At 43.7% G+C, this 20,978-nt stretch overlaps 1 protein-coding gene and 1 long non-coding RNA gene across 2 annotated transcripts in view; both read right to left on the bottom strand.

Annotated features, from left to right (window-relative positions):
- The window catches only part of LOC121547839 (adhesion G-protein coupled receptor G7-like), an 89,617-nt gene that overhangs the window by 54,152 nt on the left and 14,487 nt on the right, over positions 1–20,978 (bottom strand). The window lies entirely within an intron of this gene.
- Positions 8,979–10,802, bottom strand: LOC123486243. The gene is made up of 2 exons (XR_006659303.1): positions 10,616–10,802; positions 8,979–9,069 (listed from the first exon to the last, which is right to left on the bottom strand). It is a non-coding gene; the product is annotated as an uncharacterized LOC123486243 (long non-coding RNA).

Raw genomic sequence — 20,978 nt, 5'->3', positions numbered from 1 at the left:
TGCTTTGAAGTTCTATTTCAGGCATATTAGAGCCTGAAAATATAACCTAGCATTCGTTTTGGTTCAAGGAGCCCAGGGCTAATGCCAGCCAAAGCTTCTGAAACAACTAAATACTTAATTTTTCTCCAAGCTGTCCTACCCCATCCGATGGCCACGGTATAGGCTGTGAAGTGTGACGGGCTGGTGGCCAGGCTGTTTCTGATCATCAGGAAGACGTGTGTGGCGTACAGCGTGTTCCAGGTGAACGTCCCCAACAGGAAGTACTGCAGCAGGACTGTGACTGCAGTACAGGGGCCTCTGTCCCGCTCTGTGTGTGTGTCGGACGAGGGGACAATGTTGGCCTCCTGTATTTCAGGTTTCTCCAGCTGTTTATGAGGGTTGTCCACTCCCAACACGAAGAGGAGGGTGAAGATCAGGAGACACACGCAGACGCTCACTAAGAGGACCGTTGGGTTGGTTTTGCGTGATTTCCTGGGGATAGGTGATAGACAACACTATGTTAGGGAAGTTAGATGCGTAGCTATGGATGTGTTGGGTCATTAATAGTGGGTTTCATATTGGTTTCACCTATCAAGTCATGTTGGATCAGACAAAGGGCTTCTTTACACTATTGAGACCCAATATTTTGAATTGGTTCTGGAACACTGTAGGATCTAACCGGGTCACGATCTGGAATGTTATTGTATATGTTGAATTGGTTCTGGAACCCTGTAGGATCTTACCTGGTTGCGATCTGGAATGTTATTGTTAAACTCAACCCTATGATGGACATGGAGCATCCCAATATGGTGATCCAGTTTAGCACTTGAGCATATTTAAAATCCCTCCTGAACAACTGTAGAAAAAAAGAAATGTCAACAAAGTCATCTCCCTCATGTGTCTGGATATGCTGTGGTAAACTATAGGTCAGCGGTTCCCAAATAGGGGTTGCGACCACATGTGAGGTCGCCTGAAATGAAAATGGGTTCGCAGGAGAATTTCCAAAATCCCGCAAAAAATATAATAATCGTCTGTGTATCTCAAAATCATTGTAAGGTGGTTAACCTTAAAAATCTAAATGAAAATTATTCAAATCTAAAACATAAAATTCAAACAGAGAGCTCCCTTAGATCGTGGGAAAAGGCCATACTTGACCATTGCACTTGAATAATTCCCACTTAAGATGACCACATTTAAAATACACAAATACGGGACAACAGGATGATTTTGCGGGACAGTGTAGCCTACCCGATACATCATTTAGAAATAGGCCAATGCATCATCGCTGTCAATTGTGAATGATAATTCTTCATGTTTTGCCAGTGAAATGTCCAAACTGCGTCTGATTGCCAATCGTTTGATCTCAATCAGATTCATGGGAATATGCATTTAGATCTTCTTGAATTTCATGCGCAAATTAGAGCAGATGATGTTAAGAAACTATATAGCCTTCCTGTATTTTGTTTCAATCAAAGCATATTCTGCCTAGTGACGTGCGCTGTTGAGTTTAGGCTGCAACATCATTTTTGGGGACTATTCAGCTAACCATCCTAAATCTCATGAAGTGGTGTTTTTAGTGTGACAGTAACGTTATACTATGCTATTATATGTTATGTAAAATACTAATTAATCATTACGTGATCTTCCAAGACATTGATTCAACTTTTACCTAACTTTCCAAAACGAGCACCATTGTGAGAAGTGGCAGAGTGACGCTCCGGTGTCCTCTGGCAGTACCACACCCCTGCAGTCATCTGCACCGAACGAGCAATTGAAGTGTAGCCAACTCTTTTGCCTTGAACAACATTTGGTGATACAGAAACGAGAGACCACGTGTGGCTGTTTTATGAAAATCTGGGACTATTTGGCCAATGAAACATTTCAGGTTGGTCTCAGGGAATGTAATACAGTTAGGATGGGAGACTTTCAAGACGAGATTGAGTGAAGTAGCAGCAAATAAAGCATGTTGAATGAGCAACTAATGAGCATGGAGAGCCTGGGGGGATGCTGAAAAATTGTTTTTGCCTACGCTACAAACGGTTATATCGGTCTGCTAATACAGGACTAGTAAAGGCCCAATGCACTACTTTAGTGAAAATATGTATTATTATTATTTTGTCATTGTGATTTTTCAGGAGGTGCTGCAGCACTCTACTTCCCACTGCTATGATTATATATTTCAGTCTAATGTGGCTATTTACCTACTTTTCTAGCTCTTCAGCAGAAGCTTTTTGAAGTAGTTAGGAGGCCTAACTATGAGATATTGTTGAACTTTCAGCAAATCAATTAGATGTTTTATACAATCTGTGAGTAACAAGGTGGAAATTAACTGATATTTGTTGACTAAAGGCCTATGTCTGGTCTTGTATTGAGCAGAATATCAGATCTCAACAAGGATTGGAGAAGTGCTTAACATCACCATAGCTACCACATCCTAATGATATTTTTTCATAAGGGCAACGTGACTGCAAGAAACATGTTGGAATGTCTGACTGAAATACTGGACAAATCAAAGTTTTTTCTAAATTGGTGGTGTTTGAATTTGTTGATAAAATGCGGGACATGATTGTTTAGTTGCGGGACAAAGGGCCAAAATGCGGGACTGTCCCGCACAATCTGGGACATGTAGTCACCCTATTCCCAGGTGAATGGCTAGGCCCACTACAGAATGAAACCACACACTATTTCAGAGATATTACCGCCACAATCAATATGGTGAAAACAAGGTGTGGGGAGGCCGAGGCACAGAAACACTAATCAATACCTTTGTCAGATAACACTGTAAAACTATGAATTTATGCTATAGCTAGTGTAGTGCCTAAAAGAAACACTTTTGCTGGTCCATGCTTGTGATGATAAAGGAATCCGCCGACACTGTACTCTGTTTTCAAAGGTTTATTATAACAAAGAGTTTACAGCATCGAATTTTGACAAACATCTGCAGATGTCTGGAGATAGCCCGAGCCAATCTGATTAGCTATTCCTCCTATTCTATTGTTCAAGACATGCTTTTATATCCCTCATGACGTATTATGGTGTGATTCTAAAAAACCAATCCCTAGTCTTTTCTCTTACTCCCCATCTCCTCTTTCCATGATCAGTAATGTTTTCCAGATGTTTCCAGCACAGTAGAGTAGAGTTACATCATTTTGCCACATCAGCAAAATCTTAGGGCCACGTTTCCTACTTTAAGCAACGGTCAGCATTTGTAGATTAAGATACTACATATTCCCCCCTTCGAGACTAATTAAGTCTCGAAAACAAAAAGAATAGGATTATGACAAATAACAATTCTTGCTCTTGAGTAACTTTAACAATAAACCAAAATTAATGGAGATTAAACACATGTTTATATAGACACATTTTTGTATGTAGTGTAAATACATTATTATGGAGTGTAAATGAATTGTCATGTAGTGTAAATGAATTGTCATGGAGTGTAAATGAATTGTCATGTAGTGTAAATAAATTGTCATGTAGTGTAAATAAATTGTCATGTAGTGTAAATAAATTGTCATGGAGTGTAAATGAATTGTCATGGAGTGTAAGAGCGAAAAACCTGTCTGGCAGCTTTCATTCCAAATATCCATCAGTCAGTCAAGACAGGAAAATTCTCTCACGGCCCCTCTGCCCTAGGCGACCACCTAAGTACTCCAGATCAATTCACACATCTTCATGAATACATTTTAAGCTATGATGCAATTGAATACATATGAAAAACCCCAGCAAACAAAATACAATCAAAATGTCCACATTCAGGCTGGTCGACCCATCGGACCCTCCTGTGGATTCTCTCTGTCCTTGCCTAGACCCCATATCCCTAAACTTCAACGAAATAAACAAAAACATCTGAGGTCCCCACATGTACCCAACACAGAAAACATAATTGTTCAAAAATTAATACAGAAAGAATATAACACTGGAGTGTAGTAAGAGTATAACACTTCATCTCCTCCACAGTGTCATCTTTCAATGCGACGTTGATGATGGAATCGGAACATTTCCACTCCTTCCTTGTTCCACTTCCTCCAGTCCATTCATATTGTCCATGTTTGAGTATTTGAGTCCCTCTACATATTCCCCCATATGCTTCTGGAAGAAAAGAAAATACCAAACAGTATCTTTTGCAAAACAACATATGCAAATTAAAACATCAATGTCAACTAAAAATGATATATAAAATTAGATATAAAATGAATCACATTCCATTTCCCCCCTTTGATTCATCACAATAATATAATCATCCCACAATCAGATATTCCAAATTTCCTAGAGTTATTTCAACCCTAGTTTTCATAACATTTTAGTCTGACTTTTTCCAATTTTTTTTTTCTTTCTCTAATTTTTTCAAAAACCATTTCACTGATTTATTCACAAAACTCTTTCCCATTTTCTGAGTATATTAAATCGGGAAATTCCCACCTGCTGATGACTTCTTTACACAATAACCTTGCAACCGACTGAGCATATTTTAGCTTAGTTGAACATCTTATGAACCTCTTGGTATATGAATGTAACCAAGAATAACAGTCACACATTATTTTTCGGACAGATTATGCACCTACCTATGACATAGTCAATCTATTCAAGAAAATATGGTTCCCAAAAACTCTACTCCTTTGTGATCTTTATCCTAATCTCCCCTTTTACAACATTAGCTAACCCACAGCTTACTAAATCATCTTGGTTTCTCCAAAACAATAATTGATTGCTACTCTAACGATTTTTCTATTTCATTGTCTTCAAAACACTTGCTTTCGAAAGTCCTTTAATTTATGGTTCAATTCCTTGGATTGCTTCATCTTTCAATGGATACTGATTCTTCCAAGGATGTCTGGCTCCTGGTCGAAGTTCAACTTTCACCGGTTGGGCTGATTTCACAAGTCCAATATCTGTACTGTGTTGAGACCACAGAAATTCTGGAACTTGTTGCAACATCTCCTCTTTCATAGGGTCTGAATCCATCTTCACACTGCAAATAGATTCGTGTGTTATCCGTACAGCTTGTGGCTCTCCTTGTCCTTGAGCCGAAATCATGATTTTGAGAAATCGATGATCTTCAGTCCTCCAAATCGCCAAATTCTCTTTCATTGGTATGAAAACAGCTTTCTCTGCTTCTGTCATCATTTCTCCTATTTGCTTCTGCTCATAGCCTTCAGAAACCAACAAGGTCACATGTGGCACACTCTTCTCAATCTCAAATTCTTTATCCAGATAATCGTCTGTGTTTATCTTCATAGCTGCTCCTTGTGGTCCTAAAATTATGCAACATGAGGTAAGTTGAACTTTCTTTGGTTGACGACTCAGCCATTCCTCTGAGTCCGATTGGGCAGCATTCTTGAAATACTTGAGCGTACAATGAGATGGATATTCCGGAAGCCTCGCATCTGGCATGTTTGTCACAATGAATTTCTCCCATATCTTAGCCTGCTTCAAAAAATCTTCACTGAGATTTCCAATCCAGAATACTGAAGAAGAATCCATCTCAGTCGTCATTGACAATTGGTAAACATTTTCCTTTGGCATCTCTACCAGACAGCCGTCTGGTGTACATTTTATTGTACAGTTCAATTTACACAATGCATCTCTTCCCAACAATGCAATAGGTGTATGTTCTGATACTAGTATGGGTATTGTAATTTTCTGATTTTCATAGCAGAGCTCAATTGGTTCCGTAAGAGGAATCAGCTGTTTCACTCCCTCAAATCCGATTGTCCTAATTAGTTGATTGGACATAGGGAGATGTGTAGCATCTTCAGGCCGAACACAGGTAAAAGCAGCTCCGCTATCCGCCATCACTTCCAATGGTCGTTTGTTTACTTTTACCTCAATTGTTGAATCTTTTTCTCTTCTTCTCTAATCGGTGCTATCAGTTGAAACTCCTCCTTTTCGGATCTTCTGGGCACCTCTAGAATTCTTGCTCCTTTCCTCTAAAGGGTTCACCTGTCCTCCAGATGATCTTCACTTGCTCCTGTATCTTCCTCTGAAATTATTTCTTTCCAGAAACTATCTATGGATATGAAACAACTTGTACCACTAGTTGTGGCTGGTACAGTTGCATTTGACCTTGTTCAGTTGAAACTGTAGCAGTGATTGTTGATTCGGTTCCCTCTGATTGATCATAACCAACACTTCTTTTCTTCTTCTCCAGTTGTATTTGATTGAGTTTTCTGAGAGTTTCTTGGTCCTGTTCTTTCTGGTTGTGTTCCTTTTTCCGGTACAGATCCACTTGATGGGCTATATGATCTGTATAGACGCCTTTTGTCATGCTTCTAAGTCCAACCACTTCTGCCAGTTTGCTCCTTACCGGTAAGGGCAGTCCCATCTGTAGTTTAGCTCTCAAGATTGACTGCTCAATTTGACTCACATCTGGATCATTTCCGGTAATATTTCTCCACACTTGATGAACTCTTGACACGTAGGCTCTTGGATTTTCTTGTTGTCCTAGTGGGTCAATCAGAATGTTGTCAGGATGCACATTTGTTGGAAACGTATCCTTCAGTGCTCTCCACAGCCGATTCCTACTTGCAGCCAACAATTCAGGATCGTTCACTGCAGTCCCCACATATCTATGAAGTCCAGCTCTCTGAAAAATTTCTTCCATGCCTGGAATCCCAAGGAGATTAGCCAAAAGTCTCTTGATGTCTCCTATGGCAGACTGTGTTCCCACCGTAATTTCTTCCAACTTTGAAATCCAAGGATATGCTCCATCTTGAAGAGTAGGCAGCTTCTCAAGTATATCTGACATATCGGTATTCTGCAAAGGCTTATATTCTAGGTTTTGTCCTCGAATGATCACCGGCATAATTTTCTTACTAGTGCCATCTTTCCTTGGCCTCAATGTATATCTCTTCTCAGATTTTTGGGATTCTTTTCTCAGCAGCTTCCTTTCCTTCATCTGCAGCTTCTCGAGTCGTTCTTCCAGTTCTTTTACTTCTTCTAAATTATTGGCCTTATGCAGGAATGATACGCATCGGTCTATATCTCTTTGTACTTCTTCTGTGTTAGTCATTGGAGGATAAAATCCTCTTGAATATGAAGCACCTTTAGTCTCCAAATCTTCATCGCTGTCTCCATCTTCATTTTCATCAGGGCTTGAATCGCTTGTATTCTTCTTCTTCCAACTTCCATCACCCCTTCTTTCCGCTCTGGCCAACCTCTGTCTGATGACAGGGTCATATCCACCCATGATCTCTTCTGAATCACTCTGATCATCATCATCATCGTCATCATCAAGTTCCATCCTCCTTGATCTCACTCTACCCTTAGTTTCCAGACATCTCGTTGTTTTCCTGCCTTTGGAGTTTGGATTCATCTTTATGGTCGTTTCTGCTTGTCCCCTCTCTATTATTCGTTCATCCTCATCTCTGATGCAATAATCACCTTCCTGAATGATCACTGGAAGCTGAGGATAAACGTCCTTCAACTTGGCTTCTTTCTCATAAGGTGGGGGTGTTTTTGCTGAATCCATATATGAGAAAGGTGTATTGACTTCTGCAATAAGTTTTTCTGTCACCTTCACCTCTTTTGCCATTTTCTCTGTATCTCTGTCTCTCCTGTCTTTTGTATGTTTTATCAGTTTTTGTCCTTCATTTTCAAACAGCTTAAGAACATCCAGCTCTCTTTGTCTTTTTTCTTTGCGAAGTTTTCCCTTCTTCCCCTTCTTTTGTTCTGCCTTATACGTGGATACAAGCACTTGCATTATCTTGATGACGTCTGGATTAAAAGTGCCTTCCAATGGCCATGGTTGTTCAATGTCAGGCCAACGTTTATTCCATTTCTCAGATAGTTTTGCTATACCATTAACTAGAGGATTACTATTCTGTACTACATGAAGAGGAGTAATTGCTTTTGTAGTTTTGATGTCCTTTTTCCCCATTGTAATGACTATGTTATGTGTTTCCCTCTTGTTTCGCTCCTTATTTTTTTTTTTTTTTTTTTTTTAATTAAAAAATAATTAATCAATTAATCGAATCAATCAATTAACCAATTAAATCAATCAAAAATCAATCAATCAATCAATCAAAATCAAATCAATCAATCAATCAACTAATTCAATCAATCAATCAAATCAATCCAATCAACTAACTAAACAAAATAAATCAATCAATTACTAATCAAATCAATCAATCAATTAATCCAATCAATCAACTAATCAATCAAATCAATGAACTACTAATCAATCAGTCAACTAATCAATCAATAAATCAATCAATCAATTGATTACCAATCAAATCAATCAATCAATCGATCATCAATGAAATCAATCAATCAACCAGTCAATCAATTAATTAACTAAATCAATCAATAAACCAACTAAATCAATCAAACAATCAATCCAATCAATCAATCAACTAATTACTTCAATCAACAAATTTAACCAATCAACTAATCTGATCAATCAATAATCAACCCAACTCAATCCAACCAATCAATCAAATCAATTAATTAAAAATAAAATCAATCAACCAATTCAATCAATAAATCAATCAATCAATTAACCAATTAACCACACCAATCAACCAATTAACTAAATCAATCAATCAATTAATTAATTAACCACATCAATCAACCAATTAACTAAATCAACCAATTCAATCCATCAATTCAATCAATATATCAATTTGTTTGTGAATTCTATTTTACCAAATTATTGATTGGTGGCAGTCTTACCACATCCGATCAGGAAAGGTAAAGGAAAGTAGTCAACTCCAGAGCAATTAAAAATAAAAGATCTGTACCAACTCACAACCCAATTGCTTAATAAGCACCTAATTACCTTAATTTTACAGAATAATGTTAATGCTGGATTTCCAAGACAACTCTAATCAATACAAGTCATTCACGGAAACTGTAATGTGCAATTATCAATTACATAAAGTCATCAGTCTGTTGCCAAGCTCTTGCGAAATGGTCACAACATGAAATATTCTATGTAAACACAATGTATCAATTATATCCTGTGAGGGAAAGTAGATTTGTGAATAATAACAGCACTGGCCTTGATTTGGACAGGGTTGCCGTCACTGGTGTCAGTTGATGTCAGCCCCTCCTCTTTCTCTCTCTCTCTCTGTCTCCTCCTTCTCGTCTCTCGTATGACAGAAAGGCAAAAGAACAAAGAAGAGTTTAGTTTATACTTTTTTCCCACATTCACGCTAAGAAATAAGCAAACAGCTTAATTCAGGAATATTATAAATAGCTCAATAACATTTTATTTTATTCATTTATTTTATTATTATTATTATTAATCCGTCAATATATCTGTCATTCACCAACTCAACCGATTATCAACAAAACAGTTTTACAGTCAAGCAATAGTTAATTCAAGAGAAGATTTCACTTGTGTGCAAAATTCCCCCTCCCGTTTTCTATTTTTGTCTGCACTGAAAACGGACTCTCCCGTTCTCTCTCCAGTTCAGTGCAGGGGAGTGGCTAAACTCATGAATCCTACGCGTGCGCAGTTCAGTCACCAATGTGATTTCAGAGTGGTAGGAGCTATAGAAAGTTGCTCCGTTCTCTTCTCCCATAGACAATAACTGTTTAGACGTTAACAGAGCTCACAAACTGAACACATAGAACATACAGAACACAGAACACAAACCCACTACCAAGCTTGTTATCTTTCACTTATCTGCAGATTTATAGTTATGCTGTTATCAATTACAAAACATCTCTATACACTCTTAAAAAGTCCTCCCTGTAGGCTCATGATTAGTTAGTAAACTATAGAGACTCATAAGATCTTTAAAGTTATAGTCCTTCCAGGGGGCTCATAGTTTATATAGTTTAAGAATTACAAACGTTCTCACAAACAGAGACTCATAAGATATTTAACCTTAACTGTGTTGTAGGGGTTTTAACTTTTTACTCTAGGGGCTTAACTTTTGAAAACCAAGATACCTAACACATTTATTTACAAGAGACAAAAAACTCTGCTCAAAGCCTTAGTCGACACACATCTGGAAGTCATCAAGCACGCAGCCAAACTCACTGCGTTTCACCCAAACACACACACACTTGCTGACAGAGAAATGTGCTTTTTCCTCCTCTTAGACACACACATAGTTACATACAGGATCCATTAATCGCCGTTCCTATCTTATTCCTTTTGCTAAATTTCTGCTACCTTCCGGTTTTAGACATTCAAAAGAGAGGATTACTTCAGACAGATGTTTCGTCAAACAAATTCAGAGCGGTAAACTTACAATTGAATATATTGTCTTAAACCAGCAGTCCCGAGAACTGACTTGAGAGTTAATGTAATAACTATCAAGATTTATGGCCCATCTCTAATGATCGCCTCGTTTGAGGGCTTCCTTAAATTAACGGCGCCCTAAAAGTATACTGTTGACTCATATCACGCGTTATCCTCTAAGCCTTTCATTGAACACTCCTTTCACTTTTATTCAAGGCAAAATATGTGTGTCCAAATCAGTGTGCCCTACAGACACTCCCCACTGTTTGCGTTGTTGTCAACGCAAACTAATTCAGAAAATTTAGAACGGAACTCCTACCACACAGCAAAAAGAACCAGCAAAACGCACACACAAGTTCTTAGACGGTGCATCCCCCCCAGCGCACACACACACACAGCCACACGAACCGACCAGCGCCCAAAGTTTGTGAGAAATCTCACCTTTTTTGCATGCTTCTTGAGCGGGAGTCACTTCGTAGCCCATGAATGGAACGCTGAGAGAAGATGCAAGACGCCCCATTCCTCGTCGCCATTATGTAGTGCCTAAAAGAAACACTTTTGCTGGTCCATGCTTGTGATGATAAAGGAATCCGCCGACACTGTACTCTGTTTTCAAAGGTTTATTATAACAAAGAGTTTACAGCATCGAATTTTGACAAACATCTGCAGATGTCTGGAGATAGCCCGAGCCAATCTGATTAGCTATTCCTCCTATTCTATTGTTCAAGACATGCTTTTATATCCCTCATGACGTATTATGGTGTGATTCTAAAAAACCAATCCCTAGTCTTTTCTCTTACTCCCCATCTCCTCTTTCCATGATCAGTAATGTTTTCCAGATGTTTCCAGCACAGTAGAGTAGAGTTACATCATTTTGCCACATCAGCAAAATCTTAGGGCCACGTTTCCTACTTTAAGCAACGGTCAGCATTTGTAGATTAAGATACTACACTAGCAATCCAAATGAAACCTACTGAACCACTCAAAAACTCCCCAGCTTTCCAAATGGACGTTAGCTGTGAGGGCCGAGATGCCCATTAATGTATTTTGTTCGCTACATGTCGGGGGATGCTAATCACGAGGACGTATTGTTCTGTCTCACGATTCTCGAGCATGAAACTGCACAGAGGTTGCACTGCGTGGCTATATTGACAAAAAACAGATTCCATGTGAACGAATGGGCAAAAAAACAGACAGACTTTCTTGACTTTCTGTGTAATGAAAATGAAATGTGTCTCCTTGCCTATTTAACTGGCATATTTGGGAAACTGAACGAACTGAACGCAAGCATGCAGTGGAAATACAAAAACATTCTACAGATGAGTGACTGAATCAGTGGATTCAGAGGAAAGACTTCTTATTGGAGAGAAATCCGTTTGATTGTGATCCTGGCTTAGTTGACATGCCGGGAAGTGAAATTGAAAATCTGATCGAGCCGTCATATGACCGAATGCTGCAGATAACGCATTTTGGTTCCTGACTCAAAGGGAATACCCTGCCGTCTACCTCCGAGCATTAAAACTCATGGTACCCTTTGACAGCTAATATCTGTGTGAGGCTATATTTAGTGCACTCGTCTACATTAAAACCAAATATCGATCCAGGTTGGAAGTGACAGCAGAGATGAGGTGGGCACTGTCAACCACACCCCCTGACTTTGAGAAGCTCTGACGCGACATGCATCATGTCTCTGATCTCATCATCTCATTAGAGGTGGTGAGATAAGAGACATTATGTCAGACCACTTTGCTATTGACTGTCATAGCCCCACATTAAAAGTATGTGATGGTGAGTTGAGAAGACAATCAGAAATACTGTTAGAATGTTTTGCAATTGACTGCCATAGCCCCATAGCCCATCTGTCACGATCGTCTGAAGGAGCGGACCAATACGCAGCGCGTTGAGTGAACATGACTTTATTAGATAAAAGTCTAAACACGAAAACAACAAAACAATTGACGATAATGAAGTCCTCTGTGACACCGACAGAACATGGAACATAAACCCACAAACACACAGTGAAACACAACAGTTTAAATATGGCTCCCAATCAGAGATAACGAGCCGACAGCTGACACTCGTTACCTCCGATTGGGAGTCAATGACCAAACATAGAAACCAACCCAACAGAAAAGCAAACATAGAAATACACCCAACAGAAAAATAACAACCCTGGCTCAAAATAAAAGTCCATAGAGCCAGAGTGTCACAGTACCCCCCCCTAAAGGTGCGAACTCCGGGCGCACCAGCATACAGTCTAGGGGAGGGTCTGGGTGGGCGTCTGTCCATGGTGGCGGCTCTGGCACTGGTCGTGGTCCCCACCCCACCATAGTCACTACCTGCTTACGTAGCCTCCTCCAAATGACCACCCCCCAACTAAAACCCACAGGATTAAGGGGCAGCACTGGACTAAGAGGCAGCACCGGACTCAGGGGCAGCACCGGACTAAGGGGCAGCACCGGGCTAAGGGGCAGTACCGGACTCAGGGGCAGCACCGGACTAAGGGGCAGCACCGGACTAAGGGGCAGCACCGGACTAAGGGGCAGCACCAGGATAAGGGGCAGCACCAGGATAAGGGGCAGCACCAGGATAAGGGACAGCACCGGGCTAAGGGGCAGTACCGGACTAAATGGCGGATCCTGGCTGGCTGGCTCTGGCGGATCCTGGCTGGCTGGCGGATCCCGGCTGGACGGCTCTGGCGGATCCTGGCTGGCGGAAGGCTCTGGCTGATCCTGTCTGGCGGAAGGCTCTGGCTGATCCTGTCTGGCGGAAGGCTCTGGCTGATCCTGTCTGGCGGACGGCTCTGGCTCCTGTCTGGCGGAAGGCTCTGGCTGATCCTGTCTGGCGGAAGGCTCTGGCTGATCCTGTCTGGCGGAAGGCTCTGGCTGATCCTGTCCGGCGGAGAGCTCTAGCGGCTCCGGTCTGGCGGACGGCTCTGAAGGCTCATGGCAGACGGGCGGCTTTGCAGGCTCAGTACAGACGGGCAGTTCAGACGGCGTTGGGCAGACGGACAGTTCAGACGGCGTTGGGCAGACGGGCAGTTCAGACGGCGTTGGGCAGACGGGCAGTTCAGGCGCCGTTGGGCAGACGGGCAGTTCAGACGGCGTTGGGCAGACGGACAGTTCAGGCGCCGTTGGGCAGACGGGCAGTTCAGACGGCGTTGGGCAGACGGACAGTTCAGGCCCCGTTGGGCAGACGGCAGACTCTGGCCGTCTGAGGCGCACCGTAGGCCTGGTGCGTGGTGCCGGAACTGGAGGTACCGGGCTGAGGACACGCATCTCAGGGCTAGTGCGGGGAGAAGCAACAGGGCATGCTTGGCCCTGGGGACGCACCGTAGGCCTGATGCGTGGTGCCGGAACTGGAGGTACCGGGCTGAGGACACGCATCTCAGGGCTAGTGCGGGAAGCAGCAACAGGGCATGCTTGGCCCTGGGGACGATCGTAGGCCTGATGCGTGGTGCCGGAACTGGAGGTACCGGGCTGAGGACACGCATCTCAGGGCTAGTGCGGGGAGAAGGAACAGGGCATGCTGGGCCCTGGGGACGCACCGTAGGCCTGATGCGTGGTGCCGAACTGGTGGTCCCAGGCTGAGGACACGCATCTCAGGGCTAGTGCGGGGAGCAGGAACAGGCCGGGCTGGGCTGGCGACGCGCACCGTATCCCTGGTGCGAGTGGCCGGAACAGGCCGGGCCGGGCTGGCGGCGCACCATATCCCTGGTGCGTGAGCAGGAACAGGCCGGGCTGGGCTGGCGACGCGCACCGTATCCCTGGTGCGAGTGGCCGGAACAGGCCGGGCCGGGCTGGCGAAGCGCACCATATCCCTGGTGCGTGGAGCAGGAACAGGCCGGGCTGGACCGGCGACGCACACCGTATCCCTGGTGCGTGGAGCAGGAACAGGCCGGGCTGGGCTGGCGACGCACATCGTGGACCTGGTGCGTGGAGTAGGAACAGGCCGGTCCGTACCGGGAACACACACCACTGGCCTTAACTGGGGATCAGGAACGGGCCGGACCGGACTGGTAACACACTTCAGTCTCTCACGCCGTGCCACAACAACTTCCCTCCCTCTACTCGCCAATGGCTCCCGTAATCCGAAAGCCTTCTCTCCATATCTCCCTGTGGCAGCTTCCTGCTGCCCAGCCGCCCAAGCCATGTGCCCCCCCCAAAAAATTTTTTGGGGTTGCCTCCCGTCCTTCCGACGATAGCCCTGCCGACGCTGTTGCTCCTCTCGCCGTCGCCTCTCCACCGTTTCGCTCCATGGACGGCGATCCATCCCATCCAGGATCTCCTCCCACGTCCAGGACCCTTTTCCGTCCAACAGCTCCTCCCATGTCCAGACCCTTTGCTCCTGGACGCGCTGCTTGGTCCTTTTGTGGTGGGTTTTTCTGTCACGATCGTCTGAAGGAGCGGACCAATACGCAGCGCGTTGAGTGAACATGACTTTATTAGATAAAAGTCTAAACACGAAAACAACAAAACAATTGACGATAATGAAGTCCTCTGTGACACCGACAGAACATGGAACATAAACCCACAAACACACAGTGAAACACAACAGTTTAAATATGGCTCCCAATCAGAGATAACGAGCCGACAGCTGACACTCGTTACCTCCGATTGGGAGTCAATGACCAAACATAGAAACCAACCCAACAGAAAAGCAAACATAGAAATACACCCAACAGAAAAATAACAACCCTGGCTCAAAATAAAAGTCCATAGAGCCAGAGTGTCACACCATCTTAATTACTACAAAAAAATCACATGGTTGGGGTCACAAGACTTTTCAGATATCAAAATGGGGTCATGGGCCCAAAAAAATGGGGAACCCCTGCATAGGTCAAAGTGTGGTCAGTTAAAGGGAGATGAAGGCAGCTAGCTACTCACCATAAGCACAGCAAAGTTAGTGGTGTGATTACAGAAACATTGCAGGCCGTCTTCTGAGTGGTTGACTTTGGAGCAGCCATAGGTGCTCCAGTCTTTCAACGTGTAGTTCCATGACACGCAGGCAAAGTCATAGAGGGAGGCGTTGGGGACAGCCTGAGAAGTGAGAACAGAAACAAACTCACTGTAAATCCTTCAGCAAAAGACACAGTATTCCTCAAAATCATGAAGTCAATTGTGAAGTATAACAGGTCATTAAGTAAATGTGGGAAATAAATAATTACAATTATGATTGATCGTATTATAGACACTACAACATATTCTTCCTTGTTCACTGGCCAAAATATACTTCCTTGTTCCTAATGTCGGATAAGCGTCAATGGATAACATAGATCAGGGGTGTCAAACTCATTCTAGTGTCTGCTGGTTTTTGTTTTTTCCTTTCAATTAAGACCTAGACAATCAGATGAGGGGAGTTCCTTACAAGGGAGGAGCGAAAACCCACAGCAACTCGACCCTCCGTGGAATGAGTTTGACACATGTGACTTAGATAATGGACAGCATCCCACTACGTTTCCCAGAGAATTTGGACCACTATGCGTTTATTGATTCCAAGATAAATCTTACTGTGGGCTTGAAGAGCATCTCAACATGTAACCCAGACACACCCAGGTTAGCAGAGATTACCCTTCTGCTGGTTCCTGAAGAAGCTCTGAAAGTCCTGGACCTGAAGAACCGGTCATTTTGGTAGAGCACAAAACCAATGGAGTAGTTTGTGTTTTTATTACGTAAAACTGAGTGGAGTGAAGGAGAAAGAGAGTGAGAGAGTTAGAGAGAGAGAGAGAAAGAAAGAGAGAAAGGGGGGGAGAGAGAGAGAGAGTGTTTTTCATCTCAGGACTTCATATACATGAGTAGCTTGACCTTGCCTTGTAGGCTTATTTCGATACTTTACTTATCCATATCTCATGTGACTCAACTTTATTGGGCAATCTAAATATTTGGCACTGCTTACCTGATTTCAGAGATGAGAAACAGCAGTTAAGTGCTCTCTGTGAAAGCTCTACAAGGAAATTGAAGCTTGAGTTTATATACTGTTTGCATACCAACATTGGCTCACCTGGTGTGAATTTTATGACAATCTGGATATCGGTAGCACCTCCTTTGTCAGCTATCAGTTCAGAGGTATTGGTGTTGAGATGAATTCTGTTGGCCACAAAATTACCAGATCTTCCTGGAGAACGAGATTAATTTGATTTATACATTTAAAGCTGAACAATATAGTGTTCCTTCTGTACCACAGGAGGTTGGTGGCACCTTAATTGGGGAGGACGGGTTCATGGTAATGGCTGGAGCGGAATCAGTGGAATGGTATCAAATACATCAAACACATGGTTTCCATGGTTTCCATGTGTTTTATGCCATTCCATTCGCTCCGTTCCAACCATTATTATGAGCCGTCGTCCCCTCAGCAGCCTCCACTGTTCTGTACTTGTCTATAGTACAACAAATCAAATCCATACCAAACCTTATTGACCAACATCAGAGGAGAAAAATTAGATAGGAAAACGTTGATCTAGACTGTCAAAACAGATATAAAATATCACTTTAAACGACACTATGTAGGTTCACTAGCAGTCCCACCCACCAGTCAGAGCTGTAAACTGGATCCCTACTGTGTCACTTGGTACTTGGACAGACTGGACTGCCAGGGTGGGCTGAACCACCAAGGACACGTTACTCTGCTGGTCCAGGGAAAACTCCTCCAGGGTCTCTGTGAGTCTGGGAGAGAAACACAGAAAAACATTAGTTTACATGCACCCATGCAGACACGCACAGAGACACACGTACACACATAAACTCAAACATATGCAGAAACACACAACACGCATGCTCAGACACGCTCACACACACACACACACACACTCCTGTACTTTTGGACAGCGTCTCTCTCCTGTGTACTCTCCCCACTGGCATTCAGCAGCTGACTGATGGTAGTTACAGCTGCCACTGCGATGTCCTGCAACATGATCAAAACCAGGGGATGACCCTCAAGTGTTCAAATCACTGCAGTAACAACCTCACGTTTCTCTCCAGAACATGTCATAGTCACAACTTGATTTGAAAACATGTTATACCTCTGTGATATTTGCAGACTGAAGCAGAGTGTTAGCTATCTGAGCTGCTGTGGTGATGTTGTCAGCTGATAGCCGCTCTGGTTGGGAGGTCAGGATCTGAGTACTGAAGGCTAGCTGTGCCAAATCACCTGAACTGCTGGAGATCTGAATAGGGAGAGAGAATTATTTTTATTTATTTTATTTTTGTATTGTTTTTAAACAGAACGTTGTATAAGTGGCAGCAACATGCTGAACTGTGAGTACATTTACATTTACGTCATTTAGCAGACGCTTTTATCCAGAGCGACTTACAAATTGGTTCATTCACCTTATAGCCAGTGGGTTAACCACTTTACAATGTACTTTTTTTTTGGGGGGGTAGAAGGATTACTTTATCCTATCCCAGGTATTCCTTAAAGAGGTGGGGTTTCAAATGTCTCCGGAAGGTGGTGAGTGACTCCGCTGTCCTGGCGTCGTGAGGGAGCTTGTTCCACCATTGGGGTGCCAGAGCAGCGAACAGTTTTGAATACATTGGGATATTAAAATTGCCAATACTAACTATGTGGCTCAGTTGGTAGAACATGGCACTTGCAACTACAGTGTTGTGGGTTCGATTCCCACAGGGGACCAGGACGAAAAAGTACAAAAATGTATGCACTCACTACTGTAAATCGCTCTGGATAAGAGCGTCCGCTAAATGACTAAATGTTATAAAAGTAATGTAAAACACAATAAATAAAAAAAGAATGTTCCTCATCAACTGTTAAGTAGAATAAAGGAACAGAATACATGAGCTGAAGGTAAAAGCCAGTTATTACTGATCTTCAAACTGTAAGATCGACTCCTCATAATGATAACTGTAAATCTAATCAAATTTGATTTGTCACATGTGCCAAATACAACAGGTGTAGACTTTACAGTGAAATGCTTACTTACGAGCCTTTTCCCAACAATGCAGAGTTAAAAAGTATGAAAATGTGCACCTAACTCACCTAGCTAACTCACCTCCTGGACTAGCTGGCGAGTAGCTATTAGCAACGGTAGCAATTAAATACAATATCCTTTTAGCCAGCTACATTCGTTCGCAGCGACGCCGTTTTTCAAACAAAGTCAACACAGCAGCCATTGCTAGCTAGCCAACACTACCAGCTAGCTGTACTGTAGCAGCTAAATACAATATATTTGTGCTAGCTAGCCAACGTTTAATTATTGCTGCGTTATGAAAGGAACTAGACACGGACACGAATTATCTGTTTAGTGTGTTAACACACTATTGGTAGTTTGTTGTAACCAAGTATTGGTGCTAAACTGTGTGTTATTGAATGCTAGCATGCTAGTTAGCTATGGCGTCATAGTTAGCTAGCTGAATAAAGTAAGTTGAGTCTATTCCTTGAAACATTGAACCGCTGTAGTTTACAACAATTCTAATGTCTGAGGTGGAAGTTGGGAGAGTTATATTTGGGAGTTTTGGTGAGGGAGGCCCTGCTCTCTCCTTTCCCAGATGTTTAGTTCATTTCATTCCGATCTCCTCTGCATTATTGTAGCCATCTGCTACAGCCTGTCAACTATGCCTCTGCCTATCCCTGTTCTCTCCTCTCCGCACAGGCTACACAAACGCCTCACACCGCGTGGCTGCTGCCTCTCTAACCTGGTGGTCCCTGCACGCACCACACACCTGGAGTTCCAGGTCTCAGGCAGCCTCTGGAACTGCCGTTCTGCTGCCAACAAGGCTGACTTCATCCCAGCCTATGCTACCCTCCAGTCCCTCGACTTCCTGGCGCTGACGGAAACATGGATTACCACTGAAAACACTGCTACTCCTACTGCTCTCTCCTCGTCTGACCATGTGTTCTCGCATACCCCGAGAGCATCTGGTCAGAGGGGTGGTGGCACAGGAATCCTCATCTCTCCCAAGTGGACATTCTCAATTTTTCCCCTAACCCATCTGTCTATCTCCTCATTTGAATTCCATGCTGTCACAGTCACTAGCCCATTTAAGCTTAATATCCTTGTCATCTATCGCCCTCCAGGTTCCCTTGGAGAGTTCATCAATGAGCTTGACGCCTTGATAAGTTCCTTTCCTGAGGATGGCTCACCCCTCACAGTTTTGGGGGATTTCAACCTCCCTACGTCTACATTTGACTCATTTCTCTCTGCCTCCTTCTTTCCACTCCTCTCCTCTTTTGACCTCACCCTCTCACCGTCCCCCCTACTCACAAGGCAGGCAATACGCTTGACCTCATCTTTACTAGATGCTGCTCTTCTACTAATCTCACTGCAACTCCCCTCCATGTCTCCGACCACTACTTTGTATCCTTTTCTCTCTCGCTCTCCTCCAACACTACTCACTCTGCCCCTACACAGATGGTAATGCGCCGCCGCAACCTTCGCTCTCTCTCTCCCACTACTCTCTCCTCTTCCATCCTATCATCTCTTCCCTCTGCTCAATCCTTCTCCCTCCAATCTCCTGATTCTGCCTCCTCAACCCTCCTCTCCTCCCTTTCTGCATCCTTTGACTCTCTGTGTCCCCTATCCTCCCGGCCGGCTCAGTCCTCCCCTCCAGCTCCGTGGCTTGATGACTCATTGCGAGCTCACAGAACAGAGCTCCGGGCAGCTGAGCGGAATTGGAAGAAAACTAGACTCCCTGCGGACCTGGCATCTTTTCACTCCCTCCTCTCTACATTTTCTTCATCTGTTTCTGCTGCTAAGGCCACTTTCTACCACTCTAAATTCCAAGCATCTGCCTCTAACCCTAGGAAGCTCTTTGTCACATTCTCCTCCCTGCTGAATCCTCCCCCCCCTCCCTCTCTGTGGATGACTTCGTCAACCACTTTGAAAAGAAGGTTGACGACATCCGACCCTCGTTTGTTAAGTCTAATGACACTGCTGGTCCTGCTCACACTGCCCTACCCTATGCTTTGACTTCTTTCTCCCCTCTCTCTCCAGATAAAATCTTGCAACTTGTGACTGCAGGCCGCCCAACAACCTGCCCGCTTGACCCCATCCCCTCCTCTCTTCTCCAGACCATCTCCGGTGACCTTCTCCCCTACCTCACCTCGCTGATCAACTCATCATTGACAACTGGCTATGTCCCTTCCGTCTTCAAGAGAGCGAGAGTTGCACCCCTTCTCAAAAAACCAACACTCGATCCCTCTGATGTCAACAACGACAGACCAGTATCCCTTCTTTCTTTTCTTTCCAAAACTATTGAGCGTACCGTCTTTAGCCAACTCTCTTGCTATCTCTCTCAGAATGACCTTCTTGATCCTAACCAGTCAGGTTTCAGGACTGGTCATTCAACTGAGACTGCTCTTCTCTGTGTCACGGAGGCTCTCCGCACAGCTAAAGCTAACTCTCTCTCCTCTGCTCTTGTCCTTCTAGACCTGTCTGCTGCCTTTGATACTGTGAACCATAAGATCCTCCTCTCCACCCTCTCCGAGCTGGGCATCTCCGGCGCGGCTCACTCTTGGATTGCGTCCTACCTGACCGGTCGCTCCTACCAAGTGGCGTGGCGAGAAGCTGTCTCCGCACCACGTGCTCTCACCACTGGTGTCCCCCAGGGCTCAGTTCTAGGCCCTCTCCTATTCTCGCTATACACCAAGTCACTTGGCTCTGTCATATCCTCACATGGCCTCTCCTATCATTGCTACGCTGACGATACACAACTAATCTTCTCCTTTTCCCCTTCTGATAACCAGGTGGCGAATCGCATCTCTGCATGTCTGGCAGACATATCAGTATGGATGACGGATCACCACCTCAAGCTGAACCTTGGCAAGACGGAGCTGCTCTTCCTCCCGGGGAAGG

The sequence above is a fragment of the Coregonus clupeaformis genome, unplaced genomic scaffold, assembly GCF_020615455.1.
Source record: "Coregonus clupeaformis isolate EN_2021a unplaced genomic scaffold, ASM2061545v1 scaf1085, whole genome shotgun sequence".
Classification (NCBI taxonomy): Eukaryota; Metazoa; Chordata; class Actinopteri; order Salmoniformes; family Salmonidae; genus Coregonus; species Coregonus clupeaformis.
The sequence above is the reverse complement of the archived record's forward strand: the minus strand, read 5'-3'. Positions and strand labels throughout refer to the sequence as shown.